We start from the raw sequence: 9,181 nt of genomic DNA, 5'->3' as shown, positions 1-9,181 counted from the left end.
CACCCCCTATGACACGACACGACACCATGTCGCGACACACCCCCCCCCATGACATCCCCCCCACGCCTAATGACACGACAAGACACCATGTCGCGATGCGCCCCCCCACGATGACATCCCCCCCACCCCCCATGACACGACACGACGCGACGCGCCCCCCCATGACATCCCTCCCCACCCCCATGACAAGACACGAGACGACGCGACGCACCCCCCCCGACCCCCCATGACACGACACGACACCATGTCGTGACGCGCCCCCCCCCCCCCCTTGATGACATCCCCCCCACCCCCCATGACACGACACGATGCGAGGCGCCCCCCCTCCCCCATGACATCCCACCCCACCCCCCGTTACACGACATGACGCGAGGCGGCCCCCCTACCCCATGACATCCCTCCCCACCTCCCATGACACGACACGATGCGACGCGCCCCCCCCTTCCCACCCCCCATGACACGACACGACACCATGTCGCGACGCGCACCCACCCCCTCCCCCCCACCCCCCATGACACGATATGACATGACGCGCCCCCCCCAATGACATCCCTCCCCACCCCCCATGACACGACACGATGCGACGCGCCACGACACAACACCATGTCGCGACGTGCCCCCCCCCCCCCCCCCCCATGACATTCCCTCCCACCCCCCATGACACGACACGACGCGACGCGCCCCCCCACCCCCCTAACACAACACGACGCGACACCACGTCGTGATGCGCACCCCCCGCGATGACACCCCCCCACCCCCCATGACACGACATGATGCGACACGCCCCCCCTCCCCCATGACATCCCTCCCCAGCCCCCATGACACGACACGACGCGACGTGCCCCCACACCACCCCCAATGACACGACACGACACGACACCATGTCGCGACGCCCCCCTCCCCCATGACATCCCTCCCCACCCCCCATGACACAACAAGACGCGACGCGCACCCCCCCATGACATCCCTCCCCACCAACTATGACACGACACGACGCGACGTGCCCCCCCTCCCCACCCCCCATGACACGACATGACACCATGTCGTGACGCGCCCCCCCCCCCCCCCCATGACATCCCCCCCCACCCTCCATGACACGACATGACGTGATGCGCCCCCTCCCCCCATGACATCCCTCCCCACCCCCCATGACATGACACGACATGACGCGCCACAACACAACACCATGTAGCGACGTGCCCCCCCATGACACCCCCCCACCCCCCATGACACAACACGACGCGACGTGCCCCCCATGACATGACACGACGCGACGCACCCCCCCATGACATCCCTCCCCACCCCCCATGACACGACACGACACGATGCGTCCCCCCCTCCCCACCCCCCATGACACGACACAACACAACGCGCCCCCCTCCCCACCCCCTATGACACGACACGACACCATGTCGTGACACACCCCCCCCCCATGACATCCCCCCCACCCCTAATCACACGACAAGACACCATGTCGCGATGCGCCCCCCCACAATGACATCCCCCCCACCCCCCATGACACGACACGACGCGATGCGCCCCCCCCATGACATCCCTCCCCACCCCCATGACAAGACACGAGACGACGTGACGCACCCCCCTCCCGACCCCCCATGACACGACACGACACCATGTCGTGACGCACCCCCCCCTCGATGACATCCCCCCCACCCCCCATGACACGACACGATGCGAGGCGCCCCCCCCTCCCCCATGACATCGAACCCCACCCCCCGTGACACGACATGACGCGAGGCGGCCCCCCTCCCCCATGACATCCCTCCCCACCCCCCATGACACGACACGACACATGTTGCGACGTGCACCCACCCCCCCACCCATGACATTCCCCCCACCCCCCATGACACGACACGATGCGATGCGCCCCCCCCCCCCCCCCCCCCATGACATCCCTCCCCACCCCCCATGACACGACACGATGCGACGCGCCATGACACGACACCATGTCGCGACGCGCCCCCCCGCCCGCCCATGACATTCCTCCCCAACCCCCATGACACAACACGACACGACACGCCCCCCGCATGACACGACACGACGCGACGCGCCCCCCCCCCCCCCCATCACACGACTCGACGCGACGCGCCCCCCCCTCCCCACCCCCCATGACACGACACGACGCGATGCGCCCCCTCCTTCCCACCCCCATGACACGACACGACACCATGTCGCAACGCGCGCCCCCCCCCCCCCCCCCCCCCCCACCCCCCATGACACGACACGACGTGACGCGCCCCCCCTCCCCATGACATCCCTCCCCACCCCCCATGACACGACATGACGCGACACGCCATGACATCCCTCCCCCCCTTCCCATGACATCCCTCCCCACCCCCCATAACCATGTCGCGACGTGCCCGCCCCCCTCCCCATGACATCTCCCCCCACCCCCCATGACACGAAACGACGCAAAGTGCCCCCCCCCCATGACATCCCCCTCCCCCCGCATCATGACATCACACGACGCAACCCTCCCTGCATGACATGCCCCCCCCATGACATCCCTCCCCACTGTTAGAAATGCGGGATCTAGAGCATGACATAACCGGAAGCTATGGAGGATGGAAGGAGAAGTGTAGACTCATGATGTAATGGACACTGTTTGTTACACAAGTGAATTAGGTTCCAAGATTGAGACTTGGACTCATAAACACAATCTTGTGTATGTGGACAATGACATTGACACTTTACTGAAATGAAAAGAGTACTATCATTGCATTAAGAAAGGAAGCAAGTACAATGCTTTATAGGAAAGTAGGAAACTGCAGTAGGCACCATTGTGCATATGGGATAAGTTAGCCTGCATGTCCTTGACCCTGAGACTCCATACAAAGAGGCTGTTTGAGTGTGATTGCTGATTCTCAACACCCCTCCTCAATCACAACTAGGAAAGGCACAAAGTGTGTAGAGGCTGTAATGAGAACCACCTGCAAAGTGTGGGCATACCACAGACATGGCAAAACACCAGAGGCTGTTGCAGAAAAAGCTAAGTGTGGGTACCATAAACATGGTGGACATCCAGAGGCTGTAACAGGGGCCTCACAAAGTGTACAGGGACTGTAATGCCAAGTTACATAAGGAGTTTACAAAGCTTATGGCAGGAAGCATTAGGGCAAGGAAAATACAAGGCTATTAAAACAGTCTATCAGAATTATGAGAGTACAAGGACTGATGAGTCTTGTCCTTCCGATCCTGGTGGTCTTCATCTTCATCTTCTTCTTCCTTTGCTCCATTTTCTTCTTCTTCTTTGACTGCGACTAGATAGGCCTTTTGGGATCTCTTTCTTGCGTGGCAGAACTTCTCGGTGTGTCCGGTCCTTTTGCAGAAGTCACAAAAGAGCTGATCTTTCTTGCCTTTGTACCTGTTGCCAACATATAATGCATGCTCATCTCTAGAGGTACTTGGTTCTTCTTTAGTTTTTAGCTTCTTTTCTTCTTCTAACAGTGATGCCTGGATATCAACAAGTTCAGGATTTGGCATGTTGATTAAAGTTGTTGATACGTTATTATATTCAGGAGGCAAGCTCTTAAGTAGAACACCGATGCAAACATCTTCATCCATTTTAATGTTGATTCCTGCAAGTTGGGTTAGGAGTCCTTCCATGTAATTAAGATGTGTGGCAAGTGATGTGCTGGACTTCATTTCAAGCCTGAAGAATTCAATTAGGAGACCATACTTTGATGATTTAGATTGTGCACCGAACAGGGTGTCAAGTCTTTTCCATGTATCCTGTGAGGTCTCACAGTTATCCACGTGATGGATATAACTGTCATCTAGCTCCAATTTGATAATGGCCTGGGCTCTGTCATCATTCTTTTGCCAAGTAGTTGCAAGGTCAGCGTCCTGCGGTTTCTTCTCTTTGCCATTTGTGATGGCCCAGAGACCCTTCTTCATCAGGATGAGCTTGATGCGGGTTTGCCAAGTGTGGAATCCGACTCCTTTGAATCGAGCATTTGGCGAGTCTTTGCCCATGTTAGATTTACGGGAACAGTAGCAAATCAACTTCAGACTTTATTAGATTTGAGCAACAGAAGAATTGATTGAGAGACACAAGTGCTAAAAAGCACTAACTGAGTGTCAATGAATACCAAATCTGCAAAAGTCTTTTACTCCAAGTGATATTCCCCTTCTTGATTTGATGCTGATGCCTTCAGATCTAAGTGACAGTACTTTAACGAACTTCAGAGAGTATTGCTCAGTGATTAAAATCACTGTTGATAACTTCAGTGAGAGAAACAGTGAAAAATGTCAAGATTTTGAAGCTTTTGGCTATGGTGGAATTAGGGTTTCTGAGACAGGGGCCTGGTTTTTTGCTAATTGCAGGAGCTACAGTGCATCATTTTCAAAAATTTTTACATATCTAGGAAGCTTATGTCATGGGCTACCAAAGCCCCATGGAGATTGTCAACATCGTGGTCAGTCTACAGTGCGCAGGTGCCGCGAACAGAATCGGCACAGATCTGGACAGCGAGGTCGAATTTGAGCAATGCTGGAGCTGTAGATCATCAATGTTGGTGTTTAAAGAGACAGGAAGCTGCGCCCTGAGCCAAGGAACATTTCTCCAGAAGAAATCGTGTTGAAATTCAGCCTGGTTGAAGAGTTATGGAAGCTCCAAGCAAGGTAGGTCCTGTGTGGCTATGGCAGACACAGAACAGAGATTGGGGATTTTCACAATGCTGAGCTCCAGATGGTCCAATGTCCTAGATTGATGTGATACAGGGAAGATTTATGAGTTGGGGAATACTTTTCCAGAAGGAAGCTCCAAGAGATTTGACCTGTGGAGTGAGATATAAGCAGTTCAATCTGACAGGGTGCTGCTAGCTATGGCTGCCATGGAAGCTTCAGTGAGAGTAGAGTTGAGAAAAGAAGTCATACACTGACACTGAGCTGGATGGAGGTTCAAAAGAATCAAGAGAGGCTGGAGAAGCAATGCCATGCCCAACTGGGCTCTGATACCAAGTTAGAAATGCGGGATCTAGAGCATGACATAACCGGAAGCTATGGAGGATGGAAGGACAAGTGTAGACTCATGATGTAATGGACACTGTTTGTTACACAAGTGAATTAGGTTCCAAGATTGAGACTTGGACTCATAAACACAATCTTGTGTATGTCGACAATGACATTGACACTTTACTGAAATGAAAAGAGTACTATCATTGCATTAAGAAAGGAAGCAAGTACAATGCTTTATAGGAAAGTAGGAAACTGCAGTAGGCACCATTGTGCATATGGGATAAGTTAGCCTGCATGTCCTTGACCCTGAGACTCCATACAAAGAGGCTGTTTGAGTGTGATTGCTGATTCTCAACACCCCTCCTCAATCACAACTAGGAAAGGCACAAAGTGTGTAGAGGCTGTAATGAGAACCACCTGCAAAGTGTGGGCATACCACAGACATGGCAAAACACCAGAGGCTGTTGCAGAAAAAGCTAAGTGTGGGTACCATAAACATGGTGGACATCCAGAGGCTGTAACAGGGGCCTCACAAAGTGTACAGGGACTGTAATGCCAAGTTACATAAGGAGTTTACAAAGCTTATGGCAGGAAGCATTAGGGCAAGGAAAATACAAGGCTATTAAAACAGTCTATCAGAATTATGAGAGTACAAGGACTGATGAGTCTTGTCCTTCCGATCCTGGTGGTCTTCATCTTCATCTTCTTCTTCCTTTGCTCCATTTTCTTCTTCTTCTTTGACTGCGACTAGATAGGCCTTTTGGGATCTCTTTCTTGCGTGGCAGAACTTCTCGGTGTGTCCGGTCCTTTTGCAGAAGTCACAAAAGAGCTGATCTTTCTTGCCTTTGTACCTGTTGCCAACATATAATGCATGCTCATCTCTAGAGGTACTTGGTTCTTCTTTAGTTTTTAGCTTCTTTTCTTCTTCTAACAGTGATGCCTGGATATCAACAAGTTCAGGATTTGGCATGTTGATTAAAGTTGTTGATACGTTATTATATTCAGGAGGCAAGCTCTTAAGTAGAACACCGATGCAAACATCTTCATCCATTTTAATGTTGATTCCTGCAAGTTGGGTTAGGAGTCCTTCCATGTAATTAAGATGTGTGGCAAGTGATGTGCTGGACTTCATTTCAAGCCTGAAGAATTCAATTAGGAGACCATACTTTGATGATTTAGATTGTGCACCGAACAGGGTGTCAAGTCTTTTCCATGTATCCTGTGAGGTCTCACAGTTATCCACGTGATGGATATAACTGTCATCTAGCTCCAATTTGATAATGGCCTGGGCTCTGTCATCATTCTTTTGCCAAGTAGTTGCAAGGTCAGCGTCCTGCGGTTTCTTCTCTTTGCCATTTGTGATGGCCCAGAGACCCTTCTTCATCAGGATGAGCTTGATGCGGGTTTGCCAAGTGTGGAATCCGACTCCTTTGAATCGAGCATTTGGCGAGTCTTTGCCCATGTTAGATTTACGGGAACAGTAGCAAATCAACTTCAGACTTTATTAGATTTGAGCAACAGAAGAATTGATTGAGAGACACAAGTGCTAAAAAGCACTAACTGAGTGTCAATGAATACCAAATCTGCAAAAGTCTTTTACTCCAAGTGATATTCCCCTTCTTGATTTGATGCTGATGCCTTCAGATCTAAGTGACAGTACTTTAACGAACTTCAGAGAGTATTGCTCAGTGATTAAAATCACTGTTGATAACTTTAGTGAGAGAAACAGTGAAAAATGTCAAGATTTTGAAGCTTTTGGCTATGGTGGAATTAGGGTTTCTGAGACAGGGGCCTGGTTTTTTGCTAATTGCAGGAGCTACAGTGCATCATTTTCAAAAATTTTTACATATCTAGGAAGCTTATGTCATGGGCTACCAAAGCCCCATGGAGATTGTCAACATCGTGGTCAGTCTACAGTGCGCAGGTGCCGCGAACAGAATCGGCACAGATCTGGACAGCGAGGTCGAATTTGAGCAATGCTGGAGCTGTAGATCATCAATGTTGGTGTTTAAAGAGACAGGAAGCTGCGCCCTGAGCCAAGGAACATTTCTCCAGAAGAAATCGTGTTGAAATTCAGCCTGGTTGAAGAGTTATGGAAGCTCCAAGCAAGGTAGGTCCTGTGTGGCTATGGCAGACACAGAACAGAGATTGGGGATTTTCACAATGCTGAGCTCCAGATGGTCCAATGTCCTGGATTGATGTGATACAGGGAAGATTTATGAGTTGGGGAATACTTTTCCAGAAGGAAGCTCCAAGAGATTTGACCTGTGGAGTGAGATATAAGCAGTTCAATCTGACAGGGTGCTGCTAGCTATGGCTGCCATGGAAGCTTCAGTGAGAGTAGAGTTGAGAAAAGAAGTCATACACTGACACTGAGCTGGATGGAGGTTCAAAAGAATCAAGAGAGGCTGGAGAAGCAATGCCATGCCCAACTGGGCTCTGATACCAAGTTAGAAATGCGGGATCTAGAGCATGACATAACCGGAAGCTATGGAGGATGGAAGGACAAGTGTAGACTCATGATGTAATGGACACTGTTTGTTACACAAGTGAATTAGGTTCCAAGATTGAGACTTGGACTCATAAACACAATCTTGTGTATGTCGACAATGACATTGACACTTTACTGAAATGAAAAGAGTACTATCATTGCATTAAGAAAGGAAGCAAGTACAATGCTTTATAGGAAAGTAGGAAACTGCAGTAGGCACCATTGTGCATATGGGATAAGTTAGACTGCATGTCCTTGACCCTGAGACTCCATACAAAGAGGCTGTTTGAGTGTGATTGCTAATTCTCAACACCCACCCCCCACGACACCATGTCGCGACGCGCCCCCCTCCTCCCCATGACATCCCCCCCCACCCCCCATGACACAACACGACGAGACGCGCCCCCACCCCCAATGACACGACACGACACCATGTCGCGACGTCCCCCCATGACATCTCTCCCCACCCCCCATGACATCCCTCCCCACCCCCTATGACATGACACGATGCGACACGCCCACCCACCCCCATGACACGACACGACGCGACGCGCCCCCCTCCCCACCCCCCATGACACGACACGACGTGACGCGCCCCCCCTCTCCCCACCCCCATGACACGACACGACGTGACGCGCCCCCCCTCCCCACCCCCCATGACACGACACCACACCATGTCGCAACGCACACCCACCCCCTCCCCCCCATGGCATCCCCGCCCACCCCCCATGACACGACACGACGCGACGCCCCCCCCCCATGACATCCCTCGCCACCCCCCATGACACGACACGATGCGACGCGCCACGACACGACACCATGTCGCGATGTGCCCCCCACCCCCATGACACGACACGACGCGACGCGCCCCCCCTCCCCACCCCCCATGACAAGAGGTGACACGATGTTGTGACGCGCCCCCCCCCCATTGACATCCCCCCCACCCCCATGACACGACACGACGCGAGGCGCCCCCCGTCCCCCATGACATCCCTCCCCACCCCCCATGAAACGACACGATGCGATGCGCCCTCCCCCCCCACCCCCAATGACACGACACGACACCATGTGATGATGCCCCCTCCCCCATGACATCCCTCCCCACCCCCCATGACACGACAAGACGCGACGCGCCCCCCCTCCCCATGACATCCCTCCCCACCCCCTATGACACGACACAACGCGACGCGCCACGACACGACACCATGTTGCGACGAGCCCCCCCCCATGACATCCCTCCCCACCCCCCAAGACACGACACGACGCGATGCGCCACGACACGACACCATGTCGCGACGAGCCCCCCCCATGACATCCCCCCCACCCCCCATGACACGACACAACGCGACGCCCCCCCCCCCATGACATCCCTCCCCACCCCCCATGACACGACATGATGTGACGCGCCACGACACGACACCATGTCGCGACGTGCCCCCCCCATGACATCCCCCCACCCCCCATGACACGACACGACGCGACGCGCCCCCCCTCCCCACCCCCCATGACACAACATGACGCGATGCGCCCCCCCTCCCCACCCCCCATGACACGACACGACACCATGTCGCGATGCGCCCCCCCATAACATCCCCCCCCACACCCCATGACACGACACGACGCGAGGCGCCCCCCCTCCCCATGACATCCCTCCCCACCCCCCATGACACGACACGACGCGATGCACCCCCCCATCCCCAGCGACACGACACG

This window comes from Lygodium microphyllum, chromosome 24 (genome assembly GCF_053477565.2).
Source record: "Lygodium microphyllum isolate KBCC chromosome 24, Lygodium_microphyllum_v1.1.10, whole genome shotgun sequence".
NCBI classification, from domain to species: domain Eukaryota; kingdom Viridiplantae; phylum Streptophyta; class Polypodiopsida; order Schizaeales; family Lygodiaceae; genus Lygodium; species Lygodium microphyllum.
This window is presented reverse-complemented; position numbering follows the sequence as displayed.